General features: G+C 38.2%; 1 protein-coding gene across 2 annotated transcripts in view; it reads right to left on the bottom strand.

Annotated features, from left to right (window-relative positions):
• ADAMTS6 (ADAM metallopeptidase with thrombospondin type 1 motif 6) overlaps positions 1-13174 on the bottom strand; it is a 329091-nt gene that overhangs the window by 43427 nt on the left and 272490 nt on the right. The window lies entirely within an intron of this gene.

Here is a 13174-nt window from a genome sequence, read left to right as displayed (position 1 = left end):
TGCTACCTAATTAGAGGGATTTTTAAGCACATGCTTCTGGATTAAGTAAAATTCAATTTTTGGTTTCAGAAAACCAGAAAATGCAGATCAAATGGAAATAATTTAAACTAAGTTAGAAAGAAAAAAATGACCAGTTTAGATTTAAAGGTCCACTAGAATCTTTAAATTACCCATCTTCTTGTATGTGGCTTCATTTAGAGTGATCTGAAAAACACTGCTAAACAAGTTGATTTAAACCCTTAAGGGAATAATTACAATCAGTTACACAGAAACACTGTGCTTTCAAATCCACAGATTTATAGTTTATAATAAAAGACATAAAATGTCCTTCTGACCAGTCAGTGCAAGTCTAATAGAAAACAAAACTCTAGTGGTTTACTGTCCATATGCCCCTGGAAACAAGCAGATTTTCTGGTGAATTCAATTTCTAAATAGCCCACATGACTTCCAGGGGCTGAAATTAAAATTATACAGGGAACATTTTATTCTTAAGTTAAACACCTGCAATTACAGGTGTGTAAATTTGGTATTTGCTTTAAAAGTAACTTGCCACCACCCCCTCAAAAATATGGTTTCTGATTATAATCATTAATTACAAAGATGTTGGTATTGCTATATAATCAATCTGGCACTGATAAATCTGATAGGACATGGGAGTCTGACTCAGACCACCCTTGTATCCCTCTTCACTACTGATTCTCTCCTCTTGTCATGCCTGCAGACCTTTTTCCTCTTGAAAGGAAAGCAATCTGAAAAACTCATTCATACATATTCTTTGAAATGTAGCGCTGCCAGACATCAGAACCATTACAGAGCCCGGTCACTTCGTATCTACCCAAGAAACATTCTTCAGAAAAGAGGCATAAAAAAGGAGGGGGGAGCAGAATCTTTCATTAAAAATACAGTTAGTGGCTAAGACAATATCAATTTACTTAACCATAGTATCCAAGCAAAGTAGCCAGCAACCAAGATAAAACAACCAGCCACAGAAATCCAAGCATATGGCCAGCAGTACTACTTTAATGTAAATCTCCAGTGCCAGCAGCATCGAAAGAAAGACATTAGAGGAGGGGAAGGGTGAAGAGTCTCCTCGCCCTTCCCTTTCACTGTTTGGAATTAGGTTGTCATGATTATGATTACCTGCTGGCCAAAAGCATTTCTGAGCTACGGAATGAAGTCCATCTGCCCTGAAACTGAAATCGAGCACACAGGAATACTAATCAATTCCATGCCCCCCCCCAAATGCATCCTTCTTTTGAAGAATATCCTGCCATTTTCTTCTCTTGAAGGTTTCCCCTCTACCTTCCCAGAGCCTTTCCTTCTGTTCTACACAAAAACGATCTGGTGCTAGGATATGTTCAATATTCTAATAGCAAGACAGAAAGAGACATTGTCACTAAAAAGTAGCTATTTCTTCTTGTCTTTTGCATGTCTCTTTTTTTTTTCTCCTGGTCTAACAACTCAATAAGATCTCCTGACACTTATATTCTCCTCTTTAGTCTGTTGTTGATTGTTTCAGTCATGTCCGACTCTTTGTGATCCCATTTGGGATTTTCTTAGCAAATATACTGGAATGATTTGCCATTTCTTTCTCCAGATCATTTTCCTGATGAGCAAACTTAGGCAAACAAGTTAAATGACTTGCCCAGAGTCACCAGTTAGTAAGTGTCTGTGGTCAGATTTGAACTCAGGTTTTCCTGATGTTGAGCCCAGCTCTCTATCCACTGCACCACCTAGCATCCCCTTCTTTAATCTACATTTTCTCTTTTGCTTTTTCTTAGAAGACACTGGCCCCCTATCTATATTTGCATTATATTGCTCTTATTTGATGACCTATCTTTGATTCTTTCTTTCTCCATCCTGAGCTACTTAAGAACACTCATCCTCCCATTGCACCATATTTATTTATTTCCTTATAATTTCCCTCTATCCTTCTATTCCCTCCCACTCATTTAAGGGTTCAGTTACCAATCCCCACTTGCTTTTGGCCATATTCAATTACCTCCCCTGCTCAGTTTCCTTCTACGAACTCCTTTTCTCGTCCTCGACCCTCTTTCCTCCAGCTTCTTTTTCTCCCTCCTCCATCACAATTTCTCTTTCTAATCTTTAGCTACTTCTCCCCCTTCATACCCTCCACTTCTCAGTAGATCAAGCTTGGAAAAGGAATATCTGTTGGAACTGCATTTGAATTTGCATTGTTCTGTAGTACCAGTGCTCTTCCAGGTGTGAGATACAAGAAAAAAAAAGAAAAAAACACCCGAGGTGCTAAGAGGCAGACGCTAAAGAGCAATCAATTAGCCTGGGGCTTTCAGACCTCACTCATGCAAAGGAAATCCTACTGAGAAAGTGTTCAAGATCTGCAACAGGAAGACGAGCGTTCTCTATTACATTTTTTTGTTTTGTTTTCTTTTGTTTTGTTAGATGTAGGCAAAGTGTATTGGGAAAGTAGTTTATGCCCCAGTTCTCCAAGGCTTTCAAGCAACTATGGCTACTTCTCATCAAAGCCTTCCTTTTAATCATACATGGGAGCCATGTGGCAGAAGAGGGAATATTTAAGGTTATGAGTTTTAATGCTGGTTATTTCATAGGCCTGCTGTAATATACTTGGGTAGATGTCTTAACATTTCTTTTTTTTCCCCTTGAAACAGAAAAGTACTCTATCCCAGTGTTAGGTGGAAGAAGAAAAAGAACTTTGTATACAACTGTCTCACTGTCAAAGTGCTTTTACATGTATTATCTGGCAGACAGAGCATGCTAAATGGTGATAACATTTGTGACAGATGTTAGAGAAAGGAAAACAGGACTTGTGATCATGTATATGCCATTAACATAACAGGAAGCATTTACAGCTTTGATCTCTGCCTCCTGCAAGCCTTTCAGTGAATGGATAGACTGTATGTGTCCCAAGTCTAGGCCTTGGTCACATTAGGGGAGGGAAAAATCTCTAAAGCAATAGCCGTGTGAATGGGTGATAAAAGAAAAAACAGAAAAGCTAGCTGGGAGTGGAGTGCCTGGACAGAAGGCTCATTGCCTAGAGTTATGATACTACCTTGGCTTGAATGCCAAGTTTCAACCTATGGAATAAGCAGTATATAAAACCACTGAGCACTGATCAGACTGATCTTCCCCTTCTAAGATTTTTCGACCAAATAGTTGGGAATGCCATGCCATTCTGGAAAGACAGGCAGCCAACAGAACAATTTAAAAAATGGTTACCAGGAACCTGGTGCTAAAGAAAAATTTGAAAAGATTCTTAAAGTCAAATTAGTAAGAACACAAACATTCTGGAAGGATCCTTAAAAATCGGTAAATAAAATGTCATCAGCTTCTAGAGCCCAAAATTAAGTAAGAGTTTGCATATTAGAGCAATCCCTCTCCGCAGGGGTAGTATTACATGAGAATGCAGCCAGGTGCAGATCATGGCTACAGGGCCTTAGCTTTCAGGTATTGTTATTTTCACAGGGCCCCTGCAAGGATGGTGCCTGGTGCAACAACTAACCCATATGTTTAAAGGCTACTCTGTCTATGGCAACTGTCTATGGCAAATGGCCCTGAGATGGGAAGTGGGAGGGAGAAGTGGAAAATGAATTCAGTGATAATATATGCTCCTAATTCAACAAGTTACCTAAGATTTCTAAGACTAGAAGAAATCCAGGGAACAATAAGAGCAACTGAATTTAAATTCCTACTCCTTCCATGCATGAGTTCTTTACATCAAGGAGAATATCATATGATCATAGAAGTGCAGTTTATGCCTAAAACTGGTGTGAAAGAGGATAAAACATTTTTTAAAAAAAAGTTTCTATAGTCTGAAGTACCCCAAAGCTGAATTGGGCTACACCATATAGAAAATGAAAGGAAGGGACTCTGTTAATAGCAGAAAGAGCACTGGACTGGGAGTAATGGGCAAGTCATTTCACTACTCCAGACCTATTTCTTTCTCTTTAAGAGATCAGTTAGTTAATTAAATCAGATCTCTAAAGTCCTTCATATCTCACACTAAAAAAGTAAATAAACAAAGAAATTGGCTGATTTCATTGCATACTATGGTTCTATCATCCTACTCTCTTTCATAGTATTACAATACCACTCTGAAAGATTATGAAAGTTACATGAGCAAGAATCATTAAACCATGTATTTTAAAACACAAATGATGATAAAAGTAGTATCTTGTAGTTAAATAGAGCTTTTAACTTTTCAAAACTTTTTCAGACATTATAACCATAAGAGAATTCATTCTCTTTCCCTCAAAACCTAGTTTTCTACCCTATTTCCATCCTTTTAATCATCTAGGTTTGCATCCTCTTCATCCTTACCTCTTCATTCTCTCTTACCCTACATATTCAATTGGTTAATAAGTCTCATCTATTCCACCTCCACTGTATCTCCCAAACCCTTATCTCTACTTACAAGGCCACCCTCCTAGTTCAGGCCCTTACGCCCACCAGCCAAATACTAGTCCAATAGCCTCCTAATTGTTCTCCCAGTCTCGATTCTCTTCCTACTCCAATACAGTTTCCACACAGCTGCCAAGATGATATTCCTAAAGCACTAGTGTGGTCATGTCACTCCTCTTAACTCCAGTGACTCCCTGTTATTCCCTCGAAGATCAAATATGAACTCCCCCTTCATATTCTGGCTCCAACCTACCTTTCCAGGTTTATTGACATTATGCTCTCCCCATCCCCTCCAAGTCATGCAAATTACTGTCTTGCTATTCCTCATATATGACATTCTATCTTCTATCTCCATGCCTTTTTATGGACTGTCCCCTTTGTCTTAAATGTACTCTCTCCTCACCTCCACCCCTTAGAATGTCTGGCTTTCTAAGGTCAGATCAAAGCACCACATCTTTCTTGAGGATTTTCTGATCCCACCAGCTACTTGTACTTCTCCCTAAAATTATCTTATATTTACTTTGTATATATGATTACTATCTACTTATATAGTGTACGTGTTGTTTCCTTCAACAGAAGGCAAGACTTTCATTTTTGTCTGTTTCCCCATCATACAGGGTCTGCCATATATAGTAAGTATTTAATAAATGTTTATTAATTAATTGATTACTTTTGTCTCCTCTACCACCCCACCAATAAATCTGTGGTGGTTTCAATGATAGAGAAATATAGCACCACTTTTATTTGTCTTGTACTGGCAGGAAATTATTTAATTCAGATAACATCTTGGAAAAACTACTTTTCTAAAGTGCTTCTCTATTGAATATGAATGAATTCACATAAAATTGAAAAATTCAGCTTGAACGTGGCATTCCCACATGATTTTAAAAGTCTGTTCTGAGGCATGGAAATAAATAAAGAACTTTTTTTCTCAGCTACTTTAGCTTTGGGGCTTCTGCTTTGGACCTGTCAAAGCAATAATCAATACAACGTGGAACCCAAAGGCAAAATCTGAAAGCCTTAGGTTCAGATTATTTAGCAATAACTTGGAGTTGCTCAGCATTTCTGGTTATACTTTAACTCATTATCGTCTTTCATTGTTTCACTCTTAATACGCTGTCAAGTATTCCAGATTTACATCAGCTTTCTCAGGACTCACACACCTGCTCTCCCACCTAACACTCCTATCTCCCTACAAGCAATGTAACTTATTTTTGTAACAGGGATATACCTAGTTACTAGGCTCTCCAATGCTTATTACAGTCTTGGAGGCTGTACAATGCCTGACTACTTTTCTATGCAAGCAAAGCAGCCCAGAACATCCCAGGTTTTTGAGGCGGTCAAGGCTATTTGCAGCTTTGTGAAAAGGATAACAATGTGTCTGCTTTGTAGGTTAGTGGGAGGCTGCAATTAAAGAGCAGACATGAGAGCACTCTGAAAAGTACAAAGTTCTATATAAATCTAAAATTACAAATACTCCTGTTATTATTATGGGAGGATGTCGGCTGGGAAATAAGCAGTTTAAGGGAACACGCTGTTATCAGAAGCACTTTTTGTTTACAGCTGAAAATAGGAAGCCACAATATTTAAGGACCCTGATGTAAAAGGACTTCCCAGGAACAACAGCAGAGTCTGACTCCCCACCTTTCCTCCATTGACAAAGAAAGAAACATATCATTAAAAGGTAGAATCAAACCTTTCAGTTACATAAGGAATTCTAAAGGGTCCATTGTCATTCTCTGAATAGCAAGGTCCTAGCAATATACTCACATTCCCTTTTGAGACAGCCTGTACCAGTGGGATAAAATGACTAATTTGAATTTACCTTCAATCATGTGCCATAAAAAATGAATTCATTAGCCAAGAACACTCTAAACTGTGGCCATCCTAAAATAGTAGTTGAAAGTTATGTAAACTATCCTAGCAACCTTAGAATTTTAAAAGTTCCCCTCCAGGGAATATGTGTAAGAATATATGTGGGCTAGGAAGACGAAAAATAAAACAAACATAGTGTTGGTTCGAGGTGTATGTGAGGGGAGGAGGCAGAGAAATGACATCTTTTCCAGGTTATTAATATGCTATTTCTCTCTGTAGTATGCTTTAAACAAGGCTGTAAGCCAAAGGAGAAGACTGATGAAACAAATGAGCATCAGACATGTTGCAGCTGAATGGACTGAGCGAATCTGAGCCCAAATAATGGCTCCATGAAAGAGCTGAGCTGTGACAGTCCAGCAGAAACATTCCTGGATAATAACAGCCTGTAGGCAGTGCAAAGGTATGTTCTTTGGATTTCAGGCAAATTCAAAATCAAGCAGCCCCTGGTTTTCTCCCTTCTCATTCTCAGCACACTTTATCTCCTTTCCCCTGGCCTGTCAATCCAGGCTTATCAAAGAAGTATCATTGTGTGGGGGCAGAGAAGTAGCCAAAGGCAGGACTTTTGTGCACCCACAAAATTTGTGCCTCCACAAAATTTGTGCCTCGAGGTGAGGAAGAAGAAGGAGGATAGTGCTGGGAAAAGCAAGACTGAGAAGGTAAACCTTAGGAGTCAACAGGGGTTAAAATAGGATAAAAGCCCCAGAATTGAAGCAGACACTTCAAACCATAGCAGAGACTTCCTATCAATAAATTATAACGCAATAGAAGGAAATCGACTTTCACAGCCTCTGTTTTCATTGGACATAAAAATCATTCTTAAAGGAAATTTTAAAAATCTATTAAATTCACACTGAAGGTTATAAGCAAATCTACTACAGTTCAGAAATTCTGCCAACTTGCCACCTTATCCCTAGATGTGACACTTTTTTCTTGGTAATATGCAAAGAACAGTTAAAAAGTTAAAATGTTGAATTTCATCCTTAACTGGGAGTTAACAGGCTTCGGTGGGTTTTTACTTAAAACGTGAGAGTTGTATTTAAACAGAATTTTTTTTAAATGCCTTGAATACTAAGAAGTGAAAATGCCCATACAGAGTGAAGAGTAGAACTTTGAAAATACTATACTCCCATTGATCAAGAACATTTTCCCTCAGGGAATACAATTTGTTAAAACTGGTAAGGAAGGCTTGCACATCAGGACTGGTCCTGAAAACATCTTTAAGGAGAGAAGTGTGTTTTGTTGTCAGTTTCTCTAAAACCTACCTAACACAGGAAGTCTGACACTTACTTTTGACTTACAAGTCAAAATTACATCCAGAAAGAATATATTCATTGACATAGGCTCCTCAGTTTTTCTGAGATTCTAAATTAGAAAAAGGGCCTTTGGAAACATTGCTATTTCTCTCTCTCAAGGATGCAGGCAATTAATTAAGCATGAATTAAATGAAGAAATGATCCAGTCTGATAAATTTATAAGAACTATGTAAGTAAATTCAGATGTGAGTTTCCAAAACTCCCTGAAGCGAGGTCCTAGTGGTCAAAAGAGAGAAGTCCTCTAACTCTGTATTTTCCACTCTTGTACCTCTCTATCATGATGCCATTTTTCTGGCCTCTTTCTCCATTCCCTCCTACCCATCAAGATCTCTGATCTTCTCAGCTGTCAATTAATTCCCAAGGAAGCTATTTTCTTATACAAGTTTCAACTATTCTCGTTCCCTTGGATATACGCATTTTGGCAGGGGACTATTAAAGAAGCGTCAAACCTTAGGAGTAGAGTAGATGCTGGTAAGGAAAAGATAGGAGGGAGGAGATCTTCCTGACACCCTTCAGTTGCACCACAGACCAGCACGGGGCAGGCAAAGAGTAATATTTTTCATTTATACCTGGAAACCTGTTTAGAAAGCCCAGCTATATGTGATAACTACCTACCAGTCACAAAGACCACTTGTATATGAAACAGGAAGGCTTTTTCCTCAATGAGGCTTCTGTTTTCCTTTAAAGGCATTTTGACTATCTTTACTTGTGTTGCACATCACTCCCAGATGAGTTTAACTCTTCTGTGAAAGCCATTTACCTTAGGAACTAACACAATCCTAATGGTTGCTCAACTAAAACCACAGTGAGAAGGGAGTATTCACATATTGCTAATGACTTTGAGATAAAAAATGTATGACTAAATTCAAAGGATGTCCTGCAGCCAGCATTTGGTGTTTGTGACATATTGACATCACCACAGCATAGCAGAAATGCAAAACTGATTTGGTTTTCAACACTGAAGTTCTGCTTATACCTTTAAATAGACATATTTTGGACAGCTCTATTTGAAAACAAATGCAACTTTCGTCCACATCTGTGTATAGCTATATTGATTTGCACACCAAACTATCCACCGGTCCAGTAGGGGCTTATAGGAAGGTTTCTGAAATGCAGCTACCTTTGGGGTTAAACACTGGGAGTCCAAAAAAGATTCATATTCATACTATTCAACTTAGGTTAGGAATGGAGAAAAACAACACCCTAGAAGCAATGACCAGGGTTCTGAAATTACTCAGAATTTAATGATCTGAGCTTGAATTTACTTTGGCAAAATCACAACCAGATTTTTAACCACATTTACCCCAAAGACAACACCCAATACATTGCATCCCCATGTTCTCCACCATGCTAACTGAGGAAGTGTTTCATCACTGACTCAGAGCTAAAGACATGACTTGGACTGAATCACCAACACTGCTTCCTGCAGCATTAAAACTTTCCCTTTGGGTCTGCTAAGCAACTGGTAAACAGTCCCGACCCTCCCTTATCTAACTTAAGCTAGAAAGATGCTTGACCACTGACCCTAAATGGAAGGGAAGTCTGAAGGTTCCACTGTGGATAAAACAAACATGAATGATGGGAACAAGTGAGAAACCTTGCCAGTCAGCTTAGATAGCTCTTCTGTTTTGACTGAGGACCCAAATCCCTAGCAACTCACTGGGGAAGGAAAACAAGGTACCCTGATCAACAACACTTGGTACCTTCTCTCACTAGTTTCTTAACTCTTTGCAATATGATTTTTTATTTCATCATTCACTTGAAACTGCTCTGTCCAAAGTCTCTAATGATCTCTTAACTGCCAGATCTAATGGCATCTTTCTCAATCCTCATCTTTCTTGACTTGTTTGTAGCTTTGGACAGGATGAACCACCTTCCGCTCCTGAATACTTACTCCTTTGTTTAGTGACACTCTTTCCCCCTTACCCCTTACTATCTGACCACTCCTTATCAGCATCTTTTATTGGATCTTCATTCAGTTCATGCTCACTAACCATGGGTGTGTGTCCCCCAAGACTCTATCCTGGATCTTCTGTTTTCCACTCTATAATCACCTTTAGACATCATCAGCTCCCAGGGAGCTCAACTAAACTCTCCATGCTGATGATTCCCAAATCTATACATGCAGCCGCATTATTTCTCCTGGGCTTTTGACCCCACATTCCCAACTGCCTTTGGATATCTCAAACCGGATGTCCCATAGACATCTCAAACTTTTCACGTCATTATCATTTCCCCCAAACCTTCCTCTCTTCCCAATTTTCCTATTACCATCAAAGGCACCACTACCCTTCCAGGCACCAAGGTTTCCAATTTTGGTATCATCATCTCCTTCTCATTCATACTCACCCCATATATCCAATCTCTTGTCAAGTCTTTCCATGTCTACCTTTACAAGCTCTCTCATACACATCCTCTTCTTTCCATTCAAACAGCTACCATCCTAGGACAGGCCCTCAGAACCTCTCCTTTGCACTATCTTGATTGGTCTCCCTGCCTCTGGTCTCTCTTCACTCCAATTTTTCCTTCACTCACTTTCCAAAATGATTTTCCTGAAGCACAGGTCTGATCGTGTCATCTACTTACTCAATAAACTCCAGTGACTCCCTATTATGAATACAAATATAAAATCCTCTGTCATTCAAAATCCTTCACAATATGGCCAACATCCTATGGCCCCAGTCTTCTTAAACTTCAATCCCCTTCACATACTCTGTTATCCAACTACTTTGCTTTGTCTCACATATGAAACATCATCTCTCAACTGTACACTTACATGAGCTGTCTCCTCTATCTGGAATGCTTTCCCCTCTCACCTCTGACTCCTGACTTTCGTTTCTTTCAAGACCCAGCTCAAATCTCATCTTCTGTAAGGCCATCCCTTCTCCCTTTGAGATTACTTTCTCTTTACACTGTATGTATCCTATATGTACAGAGTTATTTGCATGTTGCCTCTCGTATAATAATGTGAGTTCCTCAAAAGCAGGATCTGTGTTTTTTGCCTTTCTTTGTATCCCCAGGGCTTAGCACAGTGCCTGCCATACAGTAAGCACCTAATTGTTGACTAACTGACCAAATTTGTCATCTTAATTTCTGGAAAGAAATTTTGATTTTATCAATGGAGTGTTTTCTGAGAACAGTACACTGAATATTAGACAGAATTAAGGAGAGCACAGAGATTTCCGACAGCTCTCCTTATAATATATAATAATATATAATATATAATAACAGTAGTTCATATATACAGACAATACTGTAGGGATTACAATGTACCTTTTATTATACTTAGTGGTAGATAGGGCAGATATTATTCTTCCCATTTTACTGATGAGAAAAATGTGGCTAGGAGATATTAAGTGAACGGTTGAGTGTTATACAACTAGTGAGGAATATCAGGTTAGGATTTTAACTCTAGGTCCTAATTTTTCTAGTATATCATGCTGCTTCTCTATTATAAATGATAATTACTATTACTAAATCATTAATGCAGAACCCAAAATTTCCATTATCACCTTTTGGCCTAAACTGGCTTTTTCTCCTACTCTGTCATAAAACTGTATTTATAGGATTTGAAGTTGGATGGATGAGGAACCCATGTTCACTAGCCAAGGGACTCTTAGTCCAATCTAGTCAATGTGTTTTTCATTTTAAGCAAGGTGAAAAAGAACTAAAATCAAGTTAGATTTATTTTTTTTTAATTTGCACACTGAAATTGTAATCTCATCCTTCTTCCCATCCCTCTACCACACTCATTCATTCCCCAAATTCACTAGTTTTATTCTCTCTGGGCACAGAGGGTAGAACTGGAAGAGATGGGTAGAAATTATAGGAAGATGTACTTCTGCTCAAATATGAGGAAGAACTTCCCAAATAATTACTGTTGCCTGAAAATGGAATGAGCTTCCTTGATTGGTAGTGAGTTCCTGATCACTGGAAATGTTAAGCAGAGACTGCCATAAATAGTAGGCAGGAATACTGGAATTTTTGTTTCATGTAATGGTTGGCCTAGACAACCTCTCTAGTCCCTTGCTACTCTTAAATTCTATGCTTTTATATAAAAGATACAAAGAGGTTCAACTTAATGCACTAGTAGCCTTCCTTTGGGTCTTTTAATATTTCATAGAGAACAGGGACTTCAATGAGCTGTCTAAATGGATGTCATAATATGAACAATATTCATTTTTTTCAACCACGTGGTTTTTCCTGTTTAGATTACTGAAGTAATCAGTTTTGAGGCACTACAGATCTCATGGAAGAGGCCTGTCAGTGTTCCGGGGCCCCGTGGCAACAGCACAATGCCATTATAAACATGAGCATATGGAGAACCTCTCCATTTATGGGGCATCCCTCTCTTATGTGGACTCTGTACAAAATGCCCCCATGAAAATAGAAAATTCCTCTGGTAGTAATTTGTCTCTTTGTTTTATGGCTTACTTGATACTGACACTCACAGTAACAGTTGTCTGTTTCATTACATCTCCTAAAACATATCCTAATGTCTAACTTGAGTAATTTCTTCTGTAACATAAGCTACTTTCCTTCTTTTCTTCTCTTCAGTGAAAAAGAGAACAATGATTCATCTCTTTCTATATCAAGAGTTCTTAACCTAGGGGCTATAAACTGGGTTTTAAAAAATATTTTGATAACTGTCTTTCAATATAAGTAGTTTCCTTTATAAGTTTATGTCTTCTATTTTATGCATGAAAAACTGTTATCCTGAGGAGGAGTCCAAAGGCTTCACCAGGCTGCAAAAGGGGTCCATGACACAAAAAATATTAAGAAAATATATAAACCTTCTATCACATCCTTGAAAATTCTAATTGTCTCCCCTTTATCTTCTCTTCTCTAGGCTAATCATCCTCAACATTTAGAATTTCCTCACTGAGCTACCTAATCCTTAAATTATTTTCCATTTCCTTTGAATCCTATTAAAATTCTCCACATCTTACTTCAGTTGCAGGCCCCCAAACTGAATACACCACTCTGATAAAGGCTTTTTTGCATGTGGAAAAAGTTGTCAAGTGAGTTTATAAACTGAATACAAAGGAATTTACATGGAAAGCATAGAGCTAGCTAGATGCATGAATGCCATTAAAATAGAATTCAATGGCATAAAACTGAAACCATCATTCACTATAAATATTTCTTACTTTCCTACAAGAAAATATCAATGGCCTGTAGTGCCTGTCTTCAAACATGCCCATAACACAAAATGGGAAAGCATTTGCATGTAAAACCCAACTGTCATAAGAAAACCTTTGAATATGCCCTGAATCACACATGGCATGATTTCATAACACTTATAGACTGGAAAAAATAGGACACTTAGTTCACTTGCCTTTCATTTCTTTTTCACAATTTATTCTTTTCCTATTTGCCCATTACCAAAGATTCAGTTGTATTTAATTAAGGACATGACTGACATTACCATCAGTTAATTCTGTCCAACCCTACACAAGGCTGAACCTGGATTAGCACAATCATTTCGTAGCCCAAACTCTCTTTCTAATACCATGAGAGGAGGACATCTTTGGGGTCTCAGTAGGGAACGAAATTAATTAGAATAGAGTCCATAGACTATATGTATA

This window comes from Vombatus ursinus, unplaced genomic scaffold (assembly GCF_900497805.2).
Source record: "Vombatus ursinus unplaced genomic scaffold, bare-nosed wombat genome assembly UNPS02014772.1, whole genome shotgun sequence".
Classification (NCBI taxonomy): Eukaryota; Metazoa; Chordata; class Mammalia; order Diprotodontia; family Vombatidae; genus Vombatus; species Vombatus ursinus.
The sequence above is the reverse complement of the archived record's forward strand: the minus strand, read 5'-3'. Positions and strand labels throughout refer to the sequence as shown.